We start from the raw sequence: 23,112 nt of genomic DNA on the forward strand, positions 1-23,112 counted from the left end.
AGAACAGGAAGTTCAGGAGGTTCCAGTTCAAAGGGCGACAGTCTCAGGAAGCAAGGTGGTCAAAGGGGGGACTTCGGCTCCACGAGCTCAGTTTCCACAGCCACCGAAGATTGCGACAGGGGGAAAAGTCTATAAACAAATGCCTCTTTTTATTGAAGAAGAAAAATGTTATTACATTGACCCAATGACCGGTCAACGTGTGAACAGAGAAGAGGACTGTACCCTCGGGGCAGTTCTAGAAGTAGATCAGAGAGGGCCATTTGTTGAGGCAGAGGTAGCAGGGTGCCCGATGACATTCTTGGTGGATACTGGAGCTACTCGATCAACTCTAAGATCAGCAGTGGTTCCTGACCTAACAATGTCGGGGGAAACAATTCAGGTGGTTGGAGTCGCAAATAGAAGAATGACTAGTCCTTTGACAGAACCAGTGTCAGTGAAAATAGGGAATTACACAAATGAACATCAGTTTGTGGTATGTGATTCTAGTCCTGTATGTCTGTTAGGGAGGGATTTGTAGTGCAAATTGAATTGCACCATATACTGCACCCCTCAGGGTGTGGAGGTACAGACCGCAGATGATGATGCTACCTTTAAGATTGCCAATGAGAGAACATGTATAGAACTGTATCCTACTCTGACTGTGGAAGACCTTCCTTGTGACCTAAGAGATGCTGTCTCAGCTGAAGTATGGGATTTTACTGGGGAAGAGATAGGACTGATCAAAGGGGTGGAACCAGTGAAGATCATGATAAAACCAAATGCTGAATATCCAAGAACGCCTCAGTATAAACTGTCCCAGGAAACGATTGCAGGAATAAAACCTGTGATTGATTCAATGATTCAACAGGGAATACTGAAAGAAATCGTGGGTAGTCCATGTAACTCCCCGATTATGGGTTTGCAGAAACCTAGTGGGAAGTTCAGAATAGTTCAGGACCTTCGAAAGATTAACAACATTGTGGTTTCATGTTGTCCAGTGGTACCGAATCCATCAGTGATACTGTTTCAAATACCATTCCAAGCTGAGTGGTTTACAGTGATAGACCTTTGTCAAGCCTTCTTTTCCATCCCATTAGATGAGGACAGTCAGTATCTTTTCGCATTTAAAATGGAAGATCCCGCCTTAACATGGTGTCGAATTCCACAAGGGTTCACAGATAGCCCTTCGATCTTCAGTCAGCTGTTGAAGAAGAACCTTGAAAGTCTGGTATTGCCACAGAACTCGGTTCTGGTCCAGTACATAGACGACCTACTTGTTGCGTCAGAAACAGAGGAAGCTTGTAAGGAAAACACCATTGCTTTACTGAATCATTTAGCTGAGAATGGACATAAGGTATCTCCGAACAAATTACAGTACTGTCTGACAGAAGTACAATATCTGGGTCACCGAATAGAGAAGGGGAAGCGCAAGGTGTCTCCAGACAGGATAGAGGCCATCATGAAAATGAATGCGCCAACGACACAGAGAGAAGTTAGGATGTTCTTAGGAATGGTTGGTTACTGCCGACAGTGGATAGCTAACTTTTCACTGAAAGCAAAACCTTTACAGAAACTGACGCACAAGGAGGTGAGTGATCCGGTACCATGGGACAACGAGTGCCTAATGGCGTTCCTACAACTGAGAGAGGATTTGTGTCGTGCTCCGGCTTTGGGAATGCCAGATTATGAGAGGACTTTCTCATTATACTGCTGTGAAAGAGAAGGATATGCGTTATCAGTGTTGGTGCAAGTACACGGAAATGCCCGTAGACCAGTTGCATATTTTTCGGCTACATTAGATCCGGTAGCCGCAGCGTTGCCCGGATGTCTCAAATCCGTTGCTGCAACAGGTGTCAGCATTGAAAGGTGTGAGAACATAGTAATGGGACATCAATTAGTGGTGTATGTACCGCATTCGGTAGAATTGTTAATGACAAGGACCAAGACGCAGCACTTGACCAATAGTAGGCTCACGCGCTATGAACAAGTTATTCTTGCTGCAGAGAACGTGACCCTTAAGAGGTGCTCGGTCTTGAATCCTGCTACATTGATGCCACTTCCTAATGATATAGAAGGCGAAGAATGTGAAGATCACGATTGCCTAGATGTGACTGAACTATGCACGAAGCCCAGACCAGATATTGTGGATGAGCCATTGATCGACCCTGATGAAATTTACTTTGTTGATGGCTCATGTTTAAGAGACGATACTGGTCGGTTGAGAGCAGCGTATGCTGTTTGCACCATTACTGGAGTTGTGGAAGCCGCTTGCCTGGAAGGAGTACACTCCGCTCAGGTAGCAGAAATTATTGCATTGACACGTGCCTGTATAGCAGGTAGCAAAAAGAGAGTCACCATCTATACCGATAGCCAATATGGTTTCGGTGTAGTTCATGATTTCGGGCAATTGTGGTCTCAGAGGGGTTACATGACCTCCTCTGGTTCGCCAATCAGAAATGGGGAATTTGTACGACTGCTGTTAGAAGCATTGCAAGGACCAGCTGAAATTGCAGTGGTCAAGTGTACAGCTCACACTAAAAATACAGATTTTGTGTCACAAGGAAACAGATATGCAGATGAAGTTGCCCGCTATTGTGCGGAGCAAGGGTATACTTTCACGGAGGTGGAAGTAGGCGGGGCAAAGGAAAAAACAGAAGTCAATATGGTGTTAGAGACCGTAGATACATGGGAAGATCTGAAACAAATGCAAGAAAATGCACCTGAGTCAGAGAAAAGGTCCTGGGAAGCAGCAGGTTGTGTGAGAAGTGAAATGGATTTTTGGGTTTCAGCAGATGGAAGAGCAGTGTTACCAGAGGAATTAGTGAGTCCAATGGCACGACAAATACATGGTCCGACACACTTAGGAAGGGATGCCATGCTGAGAGTATTTAGGCAAACTTGGTATTGCTCAAAATTCAGGATTGCAGCAGAAGCAGTCTGTAGGAGATGTGTCACATGTCAGCAACTGAATGTAGGGAAAAGAACACCAGTTACCATGAGTCACATTGGGAGGTCTGGGGGGCCTTTCAACAGAATGCAATTAGATTTCATTGAAATGCCTAGAGTCAACCGCCTTAGGTATGTGTTGGTGGTCGTATGCATATTTTCCAGGTGGGTCGAGGCATACCCTACACGTAGGTGCGATACACTCACCGTAGCAAAACTGTTACTTAGAGAATTGATCCCGCGCTACGGGGTGCCAGGCTCTCTGGAATCTGATTGAGGAACACATTTTAACAGTGAAATTGTGAAGATGCTCTGGGCCGCATTGAACATTGATCAGAAGTTGCACTGTAGCTATCGACCAGAGGCTTCAGGAATTGTGGAGCAGATAAATGGGACACTAAAGTGTCGAATTGCCAAAGTGTGTTCTTCAACTTCCTTGAGTTGGCCAGATGCTTTGCCTTTAGTGTTGATGAGCATGCGTAGCACACCCGACCGGAGGACAGGTCTCTCTCCACACGAGGTGCTGATGGGGAGGGCAATGAGGCTTCCTTCTGTACCAACTGCGACACTATTAAACATTACAGATGACCTGATCCTGGATTACTGCAAAGGACTGTCTGACGCCATTCATTCTGTGTCCTTCCAGGTGCAGGCTGCTGAGGTCCCATCTTCAAGAGAGTTGTGTCATGACCTGTGCCCAGGAGAGTGGGTGCTAGTGAAGAAACACGTCCGGAAAAACTGCCTAGACGTGCGCTGGAGAGGACCTTTTCAGGTCATACTGACCACGAATACGGCTATCAAGTGTGGAGGCCTGCCGAATTGGATACACGCTTCCCACACCCGAAGAGTTCCAGCACCCCTGGAAGAAACAGCTCCTCTCACAGATGAGAATCCAGCTGAAGACAGTGAACCATTAGAGGGGATCAGTCAAGCCGTGGGGGTGTCTGAAGAAGTTGGGAGCGTTGCAGATCCAGAAGAAGAAGGGCAAGGCGGTAGCGAAACTGAAGCTGCAACAGAAGGAGAGAGCAGTTGTGAATGTGATTTGGAAACAGATCAGGAACAGAGTGATCAGGAACAGAGCAAGAGGGAAAGCAATAGGAGAACAAGAAGTGGGGCAGCTACTTGGCCTGAAAGAAGAAGGAGGCCGAGCCTGAAGCTAGCTCGAGAAGAAACTCTTGCTCCTATATCCGAAGATTCGGATCTGGAAGAAGAGGTATCGGACCAAGAGCAGGAGGGTCTAAGGAGATCAAGGAGAGTACGAGTGCCTAGCAGAAGATACTCTACACCTGAGTGGACCTACCTCGCTGCAGATGTCCGAGGGACGCAGAGCTGGGAGGGTGAGGGAAGCGACCCTGACCAGAACTGACCCTATCATCACAGTGGAAATAAGATTCCTGTTGCCAGGATTGGAGGTCGAAAGACTGCTGACACTCAACATCGTCTATCCTCCTCTCCTGAGTGGAATAAGAAAATTGATATTTGAGACTGTTGAGTTTCCGTGTTGCTGTTCAAGGAGTCCAATACTGGAGGGAGTCCTTCTCCGTATGGAAATATTTGAGCTAGTGGTGGAACTTCTGGGAACACGCATAGTTTCAGATTGCTAAAAAGACTTTGATAAAGAACATTTGTTAATACAGATCAAAAGGATAACCTAGTGCCAAATGTAAGAAGACAGAAACTATGGACTTCCATTTTAGTGAATGGAGAAGGGCTAGAGTTGTCTATTGCTACAGAACTTAATGACTGTTCTTGCGGGAGAGAATTGTCAGCTTCCAAGTGTGGTTCAAAGAAAGACATTGTGGTTCAAATGAAGAGAGTCTTTGTGCAAAGCAAAAAAGACATTGAGAAGAAGTAGGAGACATTGCTGAGAACGACAAACAGAGCTACACTGTTTGAGATCATGGAGACTGGCAACCCGAACCGCAGGGCAAAATGCATAGTAGGCACACTTTTAGTGGTAGTGATTTCTCTTATAGTTTTAGTAGTTACTATATCAGTCAGTCAGTCATAAGCTTTTATTCGATATGCAAGATATCTTATAAGCACATATACAAAACATCATTACAAAATACAAAAAGACATAGCTTTAAGAAGTCAGTATAAGAACTCATTTAAAACGAATAAAAGGACATAAAGCGCCCGATAAATAACTTAGCTAAGAAAAGAATTAAATCGCTACTGACAGTCTCTTACATCGAATAAGCCAAAACTGTTTTAAAAATTTAGCAATTCCGCACGCAATGGGGGGGGAAGTGTCTGTAATTAAAATGCGCAAGGCGACTAGGTGGCTACGAGTACCCAAGATTTGGAAGAGGGGTTTCAACCAATACCTCCGGGGCCTGGCATAATCCGGACATTCAAATAGAACATGCACAATAGACTCAACCCTGTTCGGGCAACAAGCACAATTCGGGGAGGCACGGGCCACTGATGTCCAATTTGATACCACAGCTCCTAGCGGGAGGGATCCAACTCTAAATTTAAAATACAGGGCACGGTCAAATGGGAGTGTGATCAGGTCCAAATAGGGTTCAAAGGCCACAATATCTTTAGTTTGTAAAAATGAGACCGTGGACTTGCAGTGCTTCGAGTTTGTGATTAAGCGCTCCGCCGTCCACTTCCAAAAGAGCGCTTTAACAGCTTCTTTAGGAGGGGCTGTGCGTGAAGTCCAACAATCCCCAAGACCAATCTTCTCCAGGAGCTTCTTGGTTTCACTCAGCCATCTGATCTTGGCCCAACCCCCCAAACTCATTATTTCCCCCAAACCATCGGCGTAAGATTTTAAGTCCTCACCCCTCCAAATTCGCGTCCACAATAGGAGAGGGCGAAGCTGAGCCTGATCTTGGATGCTCTTACAGCCCGTGTCCAACAGCACTGGTACAGATGGCGTGCTCAGTGGAATGGAAATAATAGATTTTAGGAGTTTGGTCTCCGCTATCGCTAGGGCATCCAATCGGCAGTGGCCCCACAGCTCAGCCCCATACAAGGCTGATGTCACTACTTTAGCCTTGTAGATGTCAATTACTGGGGAAAGCGATCTCCTAGGTGAGGCCAAAAACTCCCTCACAAGTGCTCCTCCTACTCTTCTGTGATTTAGGACCATTTTCTCAATGTGGTTTGCCCAGGACATCCTATCCGTAATCCGAATACCGAGGTAATCGAATTCGGCTACTTTCTCTAAGGCCACCGAATTGAGTGTAGGTGGACGGCCAAGTTTCCTGGGAGAATTTAGGACTAGGTATTTTGTTTTGGCCACGTTTATAATTAACCCTTTAGCAGCGCAAAACTCCTGGAAACGCGTTAGCAATTTCTGCAGGCCTTGGGGGGTCTTGGAGATCAGAAGCGTGTCGTCCGCAAAAAGCAATGTGGGGATACGGACTCCTCCGAGACAGGGGGCGTCGGCTGGTTCTTTTTGCAGATGTTTTACCACCCCATTCACATAAAGTGAAAATAGGGTGGGCGCCAAGACGCATCCCTGTCTAACACCCCTTGACACTGGGATCCTCTCAGTGAGTTCTCCGTCTTTGCCCCAGCGGACCTGCGCAAAGGTATGGTCATGGAGACTAATGAGAAGGGACAAGATGTAAGGAGGTATTCCCAACTCATTGAGTACCCTCCAGAGCTCTTCCCGGGGGACTAGGTCAAAGGCAGTCTTCAAGTCTATAAAAGCCAAATAAAGACTGCCTTTGCCCAGATCAACAACCTTCCACCCCAGGAGAGCTAACCTAAACACCTGCTCAATAGTCCCCATACCAGCCCGGAAACCTGCCTGGAATTCCGATAGGATTTTGTTTTCCTCCACCCAATGTAAAATCCTTCCAAGGACAGCTTTACCAGCTATCTTTTGGGTGGAGTCTATCAGGCTTATGGGGCGGTAGTTTCCCGGGGTTTCCCTACACCCTTTTTTGTAAATCGGGACCACCACCGCCCCTTTCCAGGATTCAGGCACTGCCCCTCCCATCATGATGTCATTTAAGAGGGCGGCAATGATCCTACCCCATTTTACTGGGTAAGCCTTCATAAGATCCCCAGGGAGACCATCTGGACCCGGTGCTTTGCGCGGGGCCACCCATCCTATGACCCCCTCAATCTCTAAGGGAGTGAAGAAATCGTATGCATGGGGGTCAACCGCTAATCTAAATTCCCTCCCAACATTTAGTTCCCCTTCTGGGGGGAGGTAAAGGGACCCGAAGTGGTTTACCCAATGTTGCGGGGGGATATTGCAGGGTCTCACAGATGCATCTGGTTTATTCCGTGTGCCTATGAGATTCCAAAAGGCCCTAGAATCCCTACCCTTACTAGCCTGAAGTAGGTCCTCCCAAAATTTGTCTTCCCACTCCTGCCTAGCAATCTTAAGGGATTTATTATAGGCCTTCCTTGTTTCCTGTATCTCACTACGGGATTTGCGTTTAACTGCCTCAACTAGTTTGGCCTTATGAGAACTACATGTTTTAGTATACCAACCCTCAGCAGGTTTTCTAAATGTTTTTTTGCCCAAGTTGATAGGATGGGATGAAAACACACTAGATAAGGCTTCAACCAGGGAGGGAAAAAGTCCACTCGCTCTACCCACCCCCTCTAAAGAGTTTCTAAGATCTGTTACCGCTTGATTTAAGAGGGTTAAGATTTCCCCTACCTTTCCCTCAGAGAGAATCAATTTTGCCCATTTTATTCGTCTACCACAATGGGAGACTTCGGACAGATCCGGGGGTACGGCGACCGGGTAAATGTTATCCTTCATTAGGGGGCGCCACCACTGATCCATACTCAGGGAGAGGGAATTGTGATCACTCTCCGTCGTATGTACCACCTGCATGTCTTTTACAAAAGACCATAGACACACATCTATTAGGATATAATCCAACCTAGAGGTGTGTCCAGGCCTATTATACGTGTGAGCACCCCCCCTATCTGAGGTTGTCCTCCCATTGGCTGCCCTTAAATTAAATTCCAGGCTCAGGGAGTATATCTGGAGCGCCACTTCAGTCCACCTTCTGATCGGAGGGATATCCAAAACCGGAATCCCCAACCTAACATCATCCTCATCCTGTTCGGTGGCAACGTCCGAGCCCAAGGGCTCGAACGTACAGTTCATGTCACCCGCCACCATTATACGCGTCTTATGAGGGGTGTTTTTTAACAAGGACTCGAGGAGAGATATTACAGAAGACTTCCTCCCACCCTTGGTTCCCCGGGCATAAATGTTATAGATATTCAAAACAGTTCTTCCCCTTGGATCTATTAGGGTAATGTTCTGAATGTCCGGGCAACCTGTGGGGAACTCCACTACTCTGCAATCTAAAGAGGCTGCAACCCATATGAGTAGGCCGCCCGAAGGTCGCCCTCTCCCTGATACCGAAGCCTGAGCAGGGGAAGAATAGGAGGAAAAACCCACCCTATGAACCGGGACCAAGCTCCATGTCTCTTGGAAGAGACACAGGGTGTGATCGTCAACACATGTAATGAATTCCGGTATATCCAGTTTTCTTGCAATCCCTGCGACATTCCAACTGCAAACCTTAAAGGCTAGGTCCGTCGCAGCTGAAGCGTCGCTAGGCGCAAGAGTGTCCCTAGCGGTGGTCCTACTCATGTGTGTCTGAGGTATACCGGGTTCTTGGGGAATTGTCAGCGGGTCTACCATCCCCCCTGCGCAGCTTACATGGGTGGGTGACACTCCCGGTAGCTCCACACTACTCTCAGCTTCCAGTCAGTTAGGCTCTAGTCGCCGCAAATGATTCTCCCTTGAGCCTCCTGTGACCCCAGCCCAATTCTGTGCAGAAACAGGGGAAGTTAAGCTTCCTCCAGTTAGGACAATACTTTGACTAGGGTAAAAATAAGAGAGATCCACTACTTTAACCCCTGGAGCTCCCATGCATGTATTAGGGGTACAAATCGAGGGCACTACTCTTGGATCTTGGAAGTTTATAATTATACAATCCCCCTCCTGAGTCTTCTTCCCCTGGCCTACCCACCCCACTCTGCGAACACCTAAAATAATACCATCCACACCTGGCGGGATTGGCCTATTTGCCTTTAGCCAGTGGATACACTTATTCTTAAGTGACTGATGGTTTTCCAACTGGCCCTCTTTTAGAGGGGGCACATTAACCAGGACAACAACAAAAGGTTGACAGTCAGGTGGGAGGTTTACTGGGGGAATCCTCCGTACTAGTTTTCTAGGGACCAGTAACGTAGTGGATGGGGCCATAGATTGAGATGCAGATCTAGGGGTTTCCCCTACCACCGCCCCATTGAGTTTCTTCCGTGCACCCATTTTTAGGGGACCTTCCATTTGGCCACTACCTGCCTGTGGCTGTTTTAGTGGAGGAGGGATTGGTTTATTTTTAACAGGCTCCTGATGTTTGGGCAAACCCTTGTCTTTTTGTCCCGCTTTGGGACGAGGGGGAGATTTAGGAGGTGGGATTAATGGATTGCTAGAACCAGCTTTAAGTGTACCTAATGGGGTTATGGGATCTCTCTGGGATGGCAACTCATTCCCCTTTATGTCCATGTCCTTGTTTTCACTCATCCTAGCTAGTTGTTTAATTGTAGTTTTGAGTGAATGGAACCCATCAAGGGTTGATTGTTCTAGTTTGTCTATCCGATTCCCTAGCCCCTTAACCTGTGCTACTAGAGGATTCAAGAGGCTATATATCTTCTCAAGGATATGACCGGCTACTGCTGGGTCGGTGGGATTAGAAGCTTTAGCCGTACTATCACCAGTATGTAGCCCCTTGGGAGAGGTCATAGGATCCCTTTCTTTGTCAGCTTCAATTTCTACGGTCCCATCCCTTAAGTTTCTCATCCCTGATCCAGGTAACTTTCTTGCTCTTTGATAAAGAGCAGCCTGTCTTACTAACCTACCCTTTTTGCGCTTTCGTAGTTTTTTGCTTGGGGGCCTGAGTCCCTGGCTAATGTCAGGAGATTGGGAGTTGGTGAGTACCCTGTCTGGCTCCCCTACTGGGGTATCTAATAAGGAGGTGAGTGATTTTAATGAGAAAGTATCCTCGGTGGCTTCGTGCGGACAGCTTAGGGGTAGAGGTGAAGGGGAAGGCAGCCTGCTAAGACCACCGTCTTCCTCGGTAACCATAGGTATATGTTCAACCAGGAGGTTTTCCAGCCTCTCTATATGTAGTTCTATACCAGCCAGCAAGGGGGGGTCTGTGGAGATGCTAGGCCCACTAGATGGAGATACAGGTTGTGACCGGGCATTTATCAGTGTAGGCGACTGGGCAGCAACCCCCAAGGATAAGCGTCTTGAGGGGAGGTATACCTCTGATAGCCGCCGCTCTGACATGGCAATCTCCTTGTCAATCACCGCCGCCACCCTGGTGATAAAGCGGTCCATAGTTCCTATAACAGGGCTAGCAACTTTTAACCCCCTATCACCTTCACTCCTGATGGGCTTTCCTGAGCGGGTAGGCATACTGCGGGGCACAGGATGTGGGCTCCACTAAGCAGGTGTACTTACAGATAGTGGAGAGAAAAGGGACGTGGCCCAGCCCAGCCTCTGTCAGCCCCTGACGGCCACAGACGGTCCCGCCCTTGTCCCGGGCTTCTCCCGGCGCGCTCCCGCGCGCGACTCGCGGGGCGAGGGGGGTGTCAGCGTTTTGCTGGCGCCTCCTGGCGCTTCTGGCGCGTCACGGGCGCGCTGGCGCCCCAGGGGCTGCTGGGAGGTGTGGTCCGGTGGCTCCGGTTTCCCGCTACCGCCGTTTCCCTCACGGCTTGGCCCGTTGGCCTGGCGAGGCTGCTCACAAAGTCCCCCAGTAAGTGCTCTGGTGTTCCCCCAGGTCTCGCGGGGGTCAGCGTTTTGCTGGCGCCTCCTGGCGCTTCTGGCGCGTCACGGGCGCGCTGGCGCCCCAGGGGCTGCTGGGAGGTGTGGTCCGGTGGCTCCGGTTTCCCGCTACCGCCGTTTCCCTCACGGCTTGGCCCGTTGGCCTGGCGAGGCTGCTCACAAAGTCCCCCAGTAAGTGCTCTGGTGTTCCCCCAGGTCTCGCGGGGGTCAGCGTTTTGCTGGCGCCTCCTGGCGCTTCTGGCGCGTCACGGGCGCGCTGGCGCCCCAGGGGCTGCTGGGAGGTGTGGTCCGGTGGCTCCGGTTTCCCGCTACCGCCGTTTCCCTCACGGCTTGGCCCGTTGGCCTGGCGAGGCTGCTCACAAAGTCCCCCAGTAAGTGCTCTGGTGTTCCCCCAGGTCTCGCGGGGGTCAGCGTTTTGCTGGCGCCTCCTGGCGCTTCTGGCGCGTCACAAAGTCCCCCAGTAAGTGCACATGAGAATGAAACAAAGACAAGATCAGAAACAAAGAAAGCATCAACACAAAAGCCTACCACTGTTGCTGGAGAAAAGGGAGAAAACACTGAGAAAGAAAAGGCTTTGCTAGATGCTGAGATCAAAAGATTACATGTTGACGAATCACAGGGGAACTTTAGGTCAAATGCTTATGCCAAGTTGCTCTACGAATACATTGATGTCATGGAGGCGAAGAATTGCTACGTTTGTATGCAATTACCAGCTTCTGTGGATGAGGGTATCAGATACCATCATCTTCCATTGACGTATGGAATCACATGTAGTTTGTTGTTGAGCATATTCTATGGACGAGGTGGGTTCGAGTATTATTTCTCGAATTTTGACTCGACATTGCCAGAGGTCCCAAATTATAAGCATCTGAATAAGTGGGACTACTACAAGTGCGAAGACAGGTTACAGAAATTTTTCATTCCATGGAAAACGTTAGATACTTCACATGCCCGAAGAAATAATCTGACTTGTCAAGTGTCAGAAATTGAGAAAAAGTTTATAGGGCAGGTGGATACTAGACACAGGAGGCAAAAGATTCTAAAAGCTTCAGGACAGTGGGAAACAGATTGGACCAAGGAAGAAAGGATACATCAATGAAAGGGTAGCTTTGGTCCAATTGCTTTAGACAAGGAGAAACGGGGGAAACTGTGCATTCACAGGAGTTACTCCTATTATGAGAATATGTATGTAGGTCAAGTCAGTTGTGAACATGCTTTCCAATTGGAGTACTACTCCAAAGATTTTTTGAAGGAGATGCAAGCAATTCCAAATGTATATTTTGTATGTGGAAGAAATGCATATGTGAATTTACCAGATAATTGGTACGGATCATGCTATTTAGCAATTGTCTTCCCCAAAATATACCATGTTGAGAATCTAGAAACGACAAAGAGAGGAATACCAACAAGAGGGAGGAGAGATCTAGGTGCTGAAGAGGTAGTTGGGGATGTATTTGGTGCTGCATTCCCTCTCTTGGGATTGATACAGAATGACATAAAAATTAGAAGATTGGCTACAGTCGTAGATAGGTTATCTGCCAGTACTGCTAGATCCTTAATGCTGGTGGAGGGAGAGATGCAATCGATAAGAGCAATGGTTCTTCAGAACCGACTTGCTTTAGATGTTCTGTTAGCCAAGGAGGGCGGAGTCTGTAAGGCCTTGAAGGTCCAGGAATGTTGTACTTACATTCCAGACAATTCAAAACCTCTAGAGAAATACATACGAAATATTACTGCGATTCATCATGAAATTGAGGATCTGACAAAGATAAATGTGTGGGAAAAAGTAGGCCAAGGAATGGGTAATGTTGGAGGTTGGTTTGCCAACCTAGGAAAGGGTATCATTTGGTACATATTGAAACCCATCATCATAATTGTGATTTGTGTGATCACTTTGTGGGGATTGGTGCGACTGTACCAATGGTATAGAGCAAACAGGTTGCAGAGATCCATGAGGGAACAGGAGAAAAGACTGACTGCGATGCAGGATACACAATATAAGAGTCTGAAGGCTCTAGAGACAATGAAACGTGGGGGTATTGCAACAACTTCAGTCTGAAAGATCCTACATTTTAGAGATGGTGTTTTGATGGTGATGACTCCTGAAAGTCATCAAAGGGGGGACTGAGAGAGCACAAATCTGAAAAATGTATAAGTACACCATATTTACAAGCACGTAGTGTTAGTTTAAATTGTATTGCACAAGAGTGTCAACTTATATAGTGAAAAAATATGAGTGTTTGTTTTAATTAGAATAGATGCATATATAAGTGTGGAAAACTAATGTAGAGGTTGTAGAAATGTTAAAATGATGTTGGAGTCACACGTTAGATGACTAAGTGAAAACGAAATGTAATTCTGCAAACCATGAAAATGTGTAGGCCACATGGCATTTCACAGGAAACAAAAGATGCTGCTACACTTTTAGTGACGTGGATTCTAATGTCATTTGAGTGCAAATGTATTATTAGGCATAGTATTGAAATATATGTTTTACATAGATGTGTTATATTTTAGTATATGTGTGTTAGTTAAATATCGTTTAAACAAAGAAATTAAATGTGCATATTGCAGAGGCCCGTTTCATGTAATTTTAGTAGGCCTGAATAGAGAAAGTTGCTTCTTTGATCTGCCAGAGCTCGTTAAGGAGAAGTCGCACAGAGCACGAACGATAGGTCTGTACAAGATGTTTTATGACTCTTAGATATGGTAGAGACTGGAATTTGGGGCCTACCGAGAGAGTGTCTGTTTGCAGGTGCAAGGGGAACTTAAATCAGAAATAATGAATAGGCCCTTGTTCAGAAGTGCCAGGCACAGGCCTGTAGGAGTCTTCAGGAATTTTAGGGGGTACCGCTTGGACGGAGAGAAGCCTGGGAAGCAAGGTCAACTTTAATGAAGAGTCCAGAGGAGCACCAGGACGGAATTTGCCGCTCAAAACTGCATCACGTGAGAGGCGTCGACATGGGCGTTCCTATTGGAAATGTGATTTGGTATTAGGGATAGCACCCCGGGGTGGAGTTAGAGCAGATGATCTGAGGAGCCTAAGAGAGCGGATGGGTAGGCAGATAGAGAACTAACAGACTTCAATTTGGAAACAAAGACTAAGGGAAGTGTGTGATCTTCTTTGGAAGTCACCACTGCTGACACCTTTTTAGGTAAAGATCTTGTTAAGTAGGGATGTCACTTAGTCTAGTGTAGGGACAGATTTAACTTGTACTTTTCCTTTCTGTAAATGACTCTCAGGTTGCAACTCACAGCGATTCTTGCAACACTTATGCTTTTTGAGATAGTTTTGATAATTTCCTTTTGCCGATTGAGAGTATTCAGAGAGTACCTTTTTGTATTAATACCTGTATACCTTTTGAATCTTATTCTGAGATGTTTGTATCTCCAGATACTTTTGACTTTGAATTAAAACTTTTTAACCTTTCCCAGTGGTAAGTGGTTCTTTAGAGTGGTTTAAGTTCCTAATTGACTAACCTAGTAGTAGATTGTCTTTTACTCAATGACAGGTACCAAAGATTCAGTCGACATGATTAGGGATCTGGTAAGGTAACTAGAGACCAGAAACCCCGCGTTAACATTACTTAACACATAATATTTTGTATTGGTTATTTTGGTTTTCTACATTTTCCCCTTAATTTTCCTTTGCCATGGAATGTTCATCTTGGTGACAGTTATTGAGGTTATCAGCTAATGCGACTTGAGGTTGTGACACAAATAATCTCATCTTAAAAGGCCCATTGTTTAGAGTACTTTTAACACTGGAAACGATTTTAGAAAGTGAAAAACAGCTGTGCAGGGGACAACATCTCAACCTCACCCCTGTCATTTTGTTGCAATACATGCAAGCAAGTCTCCATGTCATCACGTTGTCAACACGTTGTATTCAGTGTAAAAACACCAGTAACAGAAATACGTCCTCTTGTGAGGTGAAGCACCCTGTACAAGTTGAAGTATGTGCTGCATGAAGTCCTCACGCAAGGTGAAGGTGTGAGAAGGCTTAAAGGTGTTTCTTAACGCCTCTTTTTATATAAAAGCTTTTGTCAGTTGTGCGTCATAGAGTTACATTCTCTTTCTCTCTGTTACTGCGAGGAATTGTGAGGAGACTTTGTGCGATTCAGTGCGTACCCGGATGCACTTATAAATTAGATGCAAGCATTGCTTGTGTGGAAATATACCAGTCATCATTTGTTGTCAGCCCTAAGTTCTTTGGTACGCATAGCGTGATACCATTGTACCGCGTACTTATGAGGAAGCTGACTAAGGGAGTGCTTGTCGAAGCTTCACCTGCGCATGGAATTTGCTGTTCGGTCTTCCCCGTGGTGATTTTATTTCAAGGGATTTTGGAAGGGGGTTGCTGCGGGGACCCCCACGGGTGAGGCCTACCCTGAATCCCACAATGGCTCACACGCACGCCATGAGTGAGGGAGTATGGTGGAAAGAACCCGAGCAGTCTTTCCCTGTTTATTTATCTCCTCGGGGCGAGCCTGCCCTGAGGAGTGTTACAGGGTGCAACATTGTATAGGAGAGCCCAGATGGTTCTCTACATCCCTCCTTTTTTTTAGATGCTGCCATTCTCTTTACAGTCCTGACCAAGACAGGGCACACACAACATCTCTTAGCCGTTGGCTGGATGTAGGGTTTGGCCGGAGACCATACTTCTGGCTCCGGTAGCTCGAATAAGACCTTGATTATACTGGGCTGCAACCCAGCGGCACACTCTGGGCATCCGGACAGGGTGTGAGATCAGCCGGGGAGGCCCTGTCAGTCCTTGGGCCTTCATGGCTTTGGCCACGGGTCATTCAGGGTGACAGACTGTTGGCTGAGAAATCACCTCAAAGTCAGCGACCCCATCTTGGCTGGGACATGTTCCGGGTACTTTCTTGAACCAGGACACATTCTGGGTTACCCTCCGCGCACTTCTCTGTGCATAGACCATGGTTCTTCTGATGTCAACTACTCTCCAAACTTAAAGATTTTCATCCGAGCGCTCAGAAGTCACAAATTAACAGTCTTTTCAGATGTAGTAGTTCTCCATGAAATATCCAAGTTTAATATACTTCATTCCACAATTCTTCTCATTTTCCAGATGCAGCCAACACGTGTTTCGTCATGTCAGTTAGACTAATGACTTCTTCAGGGCTGCAACCCAAATAAAAATAGTAAAATAAATAAACTCCAACATAAGGAGGCTATTTTATCAGCACTTATTTCTAAATTGAAAGATTGGTATTTAGGGATACACCCTCACACCATCAGATATCCCAAATGGACGTGTAAAGGAAAAAGAATAGCCTCAGCCAAATTCATACTTTGGTCACATCTGAAAAAAATACGCGTAAAAATACATCAATAGATTTAGTGCCATAGTCACCCTAAGAAGTGTAAGTCTTATAGGTTCAGAATCCAGTATATCTAGATAAGCCAAGAGCAGTAGTTCGAGGCATATCCAGTATACCTAGATAAGCAAAGAGCAGTAATTCAAGGCATATAGTAAAATAGAAAATTGGAGGCATCAACGACGTACCAGTTCATCAGATAATATACTCCTTATAATTTCTCACTCAGTAATACCATCCGTTCCTCACTGGATCCATAGAAAAGTATATCTAATTACAAAACTGAAAGCACTCAGCAGGTGCAAAAGTTCAATCTTATCATTAGTAACCATTCCCTGTAGTGCTTCCTGAGGGGCCCCTTCGGAGTTCAGTTGCCTACTTGCAACTATTCTATGACCCTGCTCTGACCCTCAACAGAAAGCAATTACAGATAAGGAAGCAGGTGCCAGCCTGGAAGTTCAAATTCAGTGACACATTAATCAGCCCCTAATTCATTCATGTCAGTTGAGGCAGGGCAGGTGTGCTTTTCCCCCCATAAACACAGTGATGAACTAGAGGGTGGCATGGGTGAGACCAGAGGGTGGCCTGGGTGAGCCAGAGGGTGGAAGTGGTGAAACAGAGGGTGCTGTGATTAACAAGACGTAGAAACAACATGGTCGCGACCGTTGCTACCCGACAAGTAAGTTCGCGTTTGCGAACTGGTAAAAAACCCTTGCGAAATGGCAGAAACACTTGCGAACACACAAAAAAAAAGGAATCCGCAAAATTCGCGAGAGTTCACGGATTTTGCGGATTGCGAATTCGTAAATACGCAATTTTGCGGATTGCCAATTTGCAAAATCCGCCCATGCTTAACTTCCACCTGGGGTGTTTGTCCCTCACTACCACGTAACCCATGCACGGGGATGGTGACTCCGCACCTTGGGTGAGGTTCGCCTTCCAGTTAGTGACTTTTCTTCGTGCCTTCACAGCCATGCTATCCCCTTCAGCAGGACACCAGGTGGGATCTGTTGTGATGTTGTCTTGCGGTGCCTGACTGAAGAGCAGGTGGGACAGAGCTCACTGCGCACCCTCCACAGTTTGCTGACTTATGTGTTGGTCTTCTGTGTTCAGTGCATGTGCCCCTTTCAAGAAGCATGTCCATCCTCTGGCAACCAGGGCATCTTTGACTATCACCAGATTCTCATCCAACACTGTGGCCACCCAGATCTCCTCCAGTGTCAGTGCCTTGGGGCATGCCTCCTGAGTGACCATTCTGATGAGCACTTCCGTGTCCCCCTCCTCTGTATGCAATTGTTGTCCCTTAGCCAGGACGTGGTGAGGTGGTAAGTAATCAGCTGTGCTATTATCGCCGGGGTGAAACACAATATCAAAGCGGTATACTTGCAGCTGAACCACCCTTTGCTCTATCCTGGGGGGAGCTAGTTTTGATGTCCCTGCAAACAAGGGGATGAGTTGCTTGTGACCTGTTATTCATCGAAACTCGTGTTTGTACAGATACAGGTGAAAATGCTGGCAGGACCACTTTATGGCCAGGGCCCCCCTTTTGATCTGGACGTAACTTGCCTCGGTGTCTGAGAAGCCTTGGCTGGCATATGCAATGGGGACCCATGTGCTGCTTTCACCTTTTGAAGTAGCACAGCCCCTGGGTTGACGGGACTCACATCGATAACTAGTTCTGTCCGCCTCCTGGGGTGAAAGTATGCCATTACCGTCTTGTACATTAGGGCATTCTTGATGGCATGGAATGCCACGGTTGCTTCTGGGGTCCACTCCCAGCCTGCTCGACAGTGTGTAAGTGCTCTTAGTGGTTCTAACAGGGATGCCAAGTTCGGTATAAATTTAACGCAGTGCGTGGCCAACCCTAGAAAGTTGCGGACTTCAGTTGGTGTGGTAGAAGTTTGAGCTGACCGGAAGGCTGATGCTTTCCTTGGATCTACTCGTAACTCTTCTCTGGAGATGACATATCCAAAGAAGTTGATTGACTCCTGGTAGAAGGAGCACTTGGCCTTGTGAAGGGTGAGGCCACTGACTGGCAAGTGTTGAAGGGTGGCTCACAGGTACTTGTGATGTTCTTCCAGTGTGCTCGAGAACACCAGAATGTCATCACTGAGGTTGAAGACTGCCTGCAGGCCAGACAGGGTCTCCCTGATGGTGTTCTGTAACACCTCAGCAGCTGATTAGACCCCGTAGCTCAGCCTCTTGTACCTTCTGAGGCCCACTTGGATGGAAAATGTGGTGATGTACCTGCTTTCTGGTGCGAGCTCCAGCTGGTGATATCCAGCATTAAAATCTACCTTGGAGAGCCACTTCGCCCCGTGAAGGTCCACCACAATGTTGTCCATTGTGGGTTTTATATGATGCTCTCTCTTTACAGCCTGGTTGGGGAGGTGCATGTCCATGCACAGCCAGATGGCCCCAAGATCCCTGGGCTTTGGTGCGATGACAAACGGTGACAACCATGGGGTTGGACCTGACACCCGTTCGATGTGCCCAGTTCCTCAAGCTTTTTCAGTTATTCCTCCACTTGCGTGTGTAGATGGAAGGGTACTCTCCAGTGTCTCACCACCCTGGACATGACGGAGAAGTCAATGTGAAGTTTGGCCTTTTTTACCCTTGAGTTTGCCCAAGCCTTCGAACAGCTTCGGGAATTCCTGCTGGATGGCATCTGCGTGGGACTCATGTACCTGGTTTGTGAAGACGCCCAGACTCAGGTCTTCTGCCATTTGACAGCTGAGGAGGGTGCCTTTTGTTCCTTCAGTGACATAGAGTTTTGTCTTTGTTGTGTACTGGTCAAAAAGTTAGTGCTACTTTGTTGGCGCCACCGGGGGAAGCGGGCATGTTTCTCTGTAGGTGTATATTCTCGCATTTGTAGAGGAGAGCGGGGTGAGGTGACAGGCCTCCATACTGCTCAGAGTCTATGAAGTTTACCGATGCCCCTGTGTCAATCAGTGCTTGCACCGTGGAACCGGCCATCTTGATGGAGCACATGGGCAGAGGTTGCTTTTGTTTGTCGGCCCGGCCCGGCCTGCAAAAGATAAGATGAACACCTCATCATCATCCCCTTCAATGTCAAAACCAGGTCCCTGCTATGCGCTCTCCTCTTGGATGCCATGGTCATTGAGTGATGGCTGTTGTATGTTTGGTGAGGGACCACGTTGCCTGGTGGGGACCACCTGAAACTTCTCAATTCTGCATACCCTTGCAAAGTGATTTTGTTTTCCAGACCTGGAGCTGATCTTCCCTTTGGCAAAACATGTGCCAGTTAATGGGTGCTCTGCTCCACAGCTCTCAAAGAGCCCACCCATCTGTGTTCTAATCTAGTGCCTGTGCCGGTCGGGTTTGGTTTTTTTGAATGGCCTCGAGTCTCTCCTCTTGGATATGGGCTGACCAAGGAATGTATGATGCTGTGGTGCTCCTGTGGAAGGCTGCTTCTATTTAGTCGGCTCGGGTGATCCAGAACAGGTGTGACCTGGCCAGTGTGCAGATATTGTCTAAAGAAATCCCGGGATGTCAAAGGACACTTGTCACTGACTTGCACCCCTAAATGATCTGGGCCCTGACTTCTTTTCATTGGTCCGCAAACGTGCACTTGCTTGCGAGTCGTCTCGTCGGGCATAGAACATATCCACGGATTCCATCTCCAACTGCTTTGCCTATCGCAATTTGAAGCGATTAAAGTCTGGGTTCAGCTGCGGGTCAAAATGGCGATCAAGAGCTGCCACCACTGCATCAAAGTAATTCTCATTTCTGGTGTTTGGAACTGTTGCAAAAAAAGTCGTAAAGTTCTCCACCCTGTAGTGTAAGAGTAGGGACCTCTTGACCGCCCATCCATTTCTCCTGTGCCCCTAAAGTAGTGATTGAAGTGCCCTATCCAGGACTTCCAGCGTGTTGCAGGGTATGCCAGTGCACTAAAACGAGGAAGCGGGGCCACCACGGCGTGTTCATAGTACTGTGGTGGTGTCGTGCCGGCTGCTGGGGGTCCAGGTGTGCCGACCTGAGGGCCAGCTGGCATGTTGTGGTGGAATGCTCATGATTACTGGCTGTCACCTGTAGGTGGCCTTCTTTCCTTAAGCTGATGTTCCTGTGACCTCTTTCTCTCCCCCTTCTTTTATTGTCCTTAGTTGTTTAATGTTTTTTTTGTATTAACTCTTTTTTTGTTGTGTTATGCTTTGCTGCCCTCCGCTCTGTCTCCTTTACTCCACTGCACTTGTAGATAAGCCCACCGGCTTAAATATCCTGCTGGGGGGGCAATCCAGTGCACTTGCGGCTCTTCACATGTGCCTGCAGGCACAGCTTCTTCCTCGGGTCTTCACGGGGCTGGGTGCGCTCACCTTGTCATGGACAAATGCTCCTGTGCTTCGCTCTACAAGCCTGCATGCACCAGGGATGATGACAGGGGCAGGGCAGGTGCTCACCAGCACAAAGGCACCAGTGCAGCAGTGCAGCACCTGCTAGCCTTCTTGAGGCCTCTGGGTGATGGCGGATGAGGCCGACTAGTAGACAGCCAGGAGTCCACAACCAGCTACCCCAGGTCAGGGTGATCACAGCGGCCGTCGAGATGCACTGAAATGCAGCATGCCAGGTCCTCAGATCATGAGACAGCACCAGCTACAGCAGGTGAGCCGGCGAGGCACAGGTTTGACACCGGCCTCATGGCCAGTGTAGAATGGTGCTACCACAGGGACCCTCACGGGTAAGGCCTACCCTTGATCCTGCAATGACTCACACGCACACCATGAGGGAGTTTGGTGAAAAGACCACAACTGGTCTTTTCTGGTCTATTTATCTCCTCAGTTACAGGGTGCAACATTGTATAGGAGAGCTTGGGTGGCTCTCTACAGGGATGACTACATATCTACTTCTTGAGTATTAGTATTCTGCAATTCAGAGTACCATAGATCATTGAACTTACCTTTTACCAGCTGCGAATGCCAGGATCTATCGTTCAACATTTTGTTTGTTAGACATCTTCTGCTTATTGGGAACGCCTGCTAGGCGGGGCATGACTTCTTCCCAGCTTTGTGAAAGGCTATATGGCGGTCGAAGTTGGCAGTGAACAGTTTTAATGCTTCTAGCCATAAATAAGACTTTGTTCTCGAGGAGGCAGTACTGAACAGCATAAAGTATAAAGTTGACCCTTTTGATTTCCAGTGTAATGTAATCGGCTGCATGTCTGCATACAGAGGGGGACATTCTTAATATTGAGAGTTTGTTTCCAATTTTTCAATTTTTTAAAAATGTAGTATAAACATAAGAGTAAGGTTTTAAAATTCACGATGGCAGTTGCAAACATGTTACAGTCACTTCCCTTTCTGAATGAGGAGCTGGAGCCGGGTTTGCTATGGAAAGAATAGGAACAATTGTTTCATTCCTATTTAATTGCTATTGTAGGAGAAAAGCTTTTCTCTATAAGGAAACAATACATTCTGCTCCACTATTTTGGGGTACAAGAGTGTACAAGGAACAACAGATGACCACATATAAAGTGTGTTTGAGGGGATTAGCCAATTTATTCGAATGTAGGCCATTATAAGATTACCTTATAAGAGCTTAATTGGTGAGATGCCCCAACAGTCCTCTTGTACAGTAAAAATGGTTCACTCATTTTCTGATTTTTAGGAGGCAATAGAATTTGCTAAGAGTATTGAAAATAAACCTAAATGCAATAAAGAAATAAAAGCAAGCAATGTATCTGACATTGTGCATGTGGTAAAGAATAGTGAAGAGGGTAATAGAGATTCTAAGGTACACCAGTGAAATCTAGATGCCATTCCAAAAAAAGTATAATTATCGGTTTAAAAAATAGAAAGAAGTAAATGTTACAGGTCTGGTATTTATAACCATTCAGCAAAAAGTCCATTATGTCCTGCAAGAACAGTTCTGTGTAGGAAATGCAACAAAAGAGGCCACTTTGTGCATATGTGCATAAGTGGGGAGAAAGAAAATAGACAAATACATGTGATCGAGGAAATATAAAAATCTTTTCATACATTTATTTTTAAGTTTTCATCTGGTTCAGATGCAACTGGTTCTGAATATCCTACATGTGGAATATTGGTAGATGGAGTGTCAGTAACTGTGTTTGTGGACTCTTGTTTGCTTTACACTATCATTGATAGTAAAACATTTGATGAAAATTTGGCTAGCAAATGTTATAAATTTACTAACACTAACGATAGTCCTGGAGGGTACAACCAAGACCCTATACTCCTAATTGTATGATTGGTGTGCGCATTGCTTTTAAATATCGTACGACTTGAGGAAATGTATATGCTGTATGAAGAGGTTTTCATTAACTGGGATGGATACATCAACAGGACTTGGGCATCAAACTTGATTCTAATAACAGTTACCAAGTTATGGTGATCGAGCAAATGGAGTTGAAGGATAGCATTGCTAAGTAATTCCCAGAGGTATTCACATAAAACATATACCATCCTAAAGATTTCCAACATAAGATCATTTTATAAGACCATGACATACCATTGGTCCATAAAAATTGTTCTATACCTAATCTTATGCATGAGCCATTAAAGAAAGAAATACATAGGGTAATCAGTCAAGGAGTTATAGACCCTATTGAAAGCTCACTTTGGTTGGATCCCATTGTTGTTGCCCAGAAGTCAGGTGGAAGAGGGATAAGGTTATGAGCAGACTTGAGAGATTTGAACCACAAAATTTTGGTGGATCGAGTTCCCATGCCTATAATAAATAGCACGATTAGTATGATTGGTGATGCATGTTTTTTTAGCATAATTGATTTATCTTGGGTGTACCATTGATTTGAGCTTCACCCAGATTCTAAGTCCCTCACCTCATTTATTACACCTTTCGCACTTTTAGATTCTGCAGAATGCTTGCTATTTGGACTGGCTTCTGTGGCTGCTGTATTTCAGAGGGTGATGCATCAGTTGCTAAGCGACACAAAACATGATGAGCTTAAGTCCTTCTTGGGTCTGGTGGAATACATTGCCAAATTTGTTAAGAAATCCATGCTTTACACTGCTCTGTTAAGGCACCTATTAAAAAAGGGAGCCCATTTTGTGT

Source organism: Lissotriton helveticus, chromosome 2_1, assembly GCF_964261635.1.
Source record: "Lissotriton helveticus chromosome 2_1, aLisHel1.1, whole genome shotgun sequence".
NCBI lineage: Eukaryota > Metazoa > Chordata > Amphibia > Caudata > Salamandridae > Lissotriton > Lissotriton helveticus.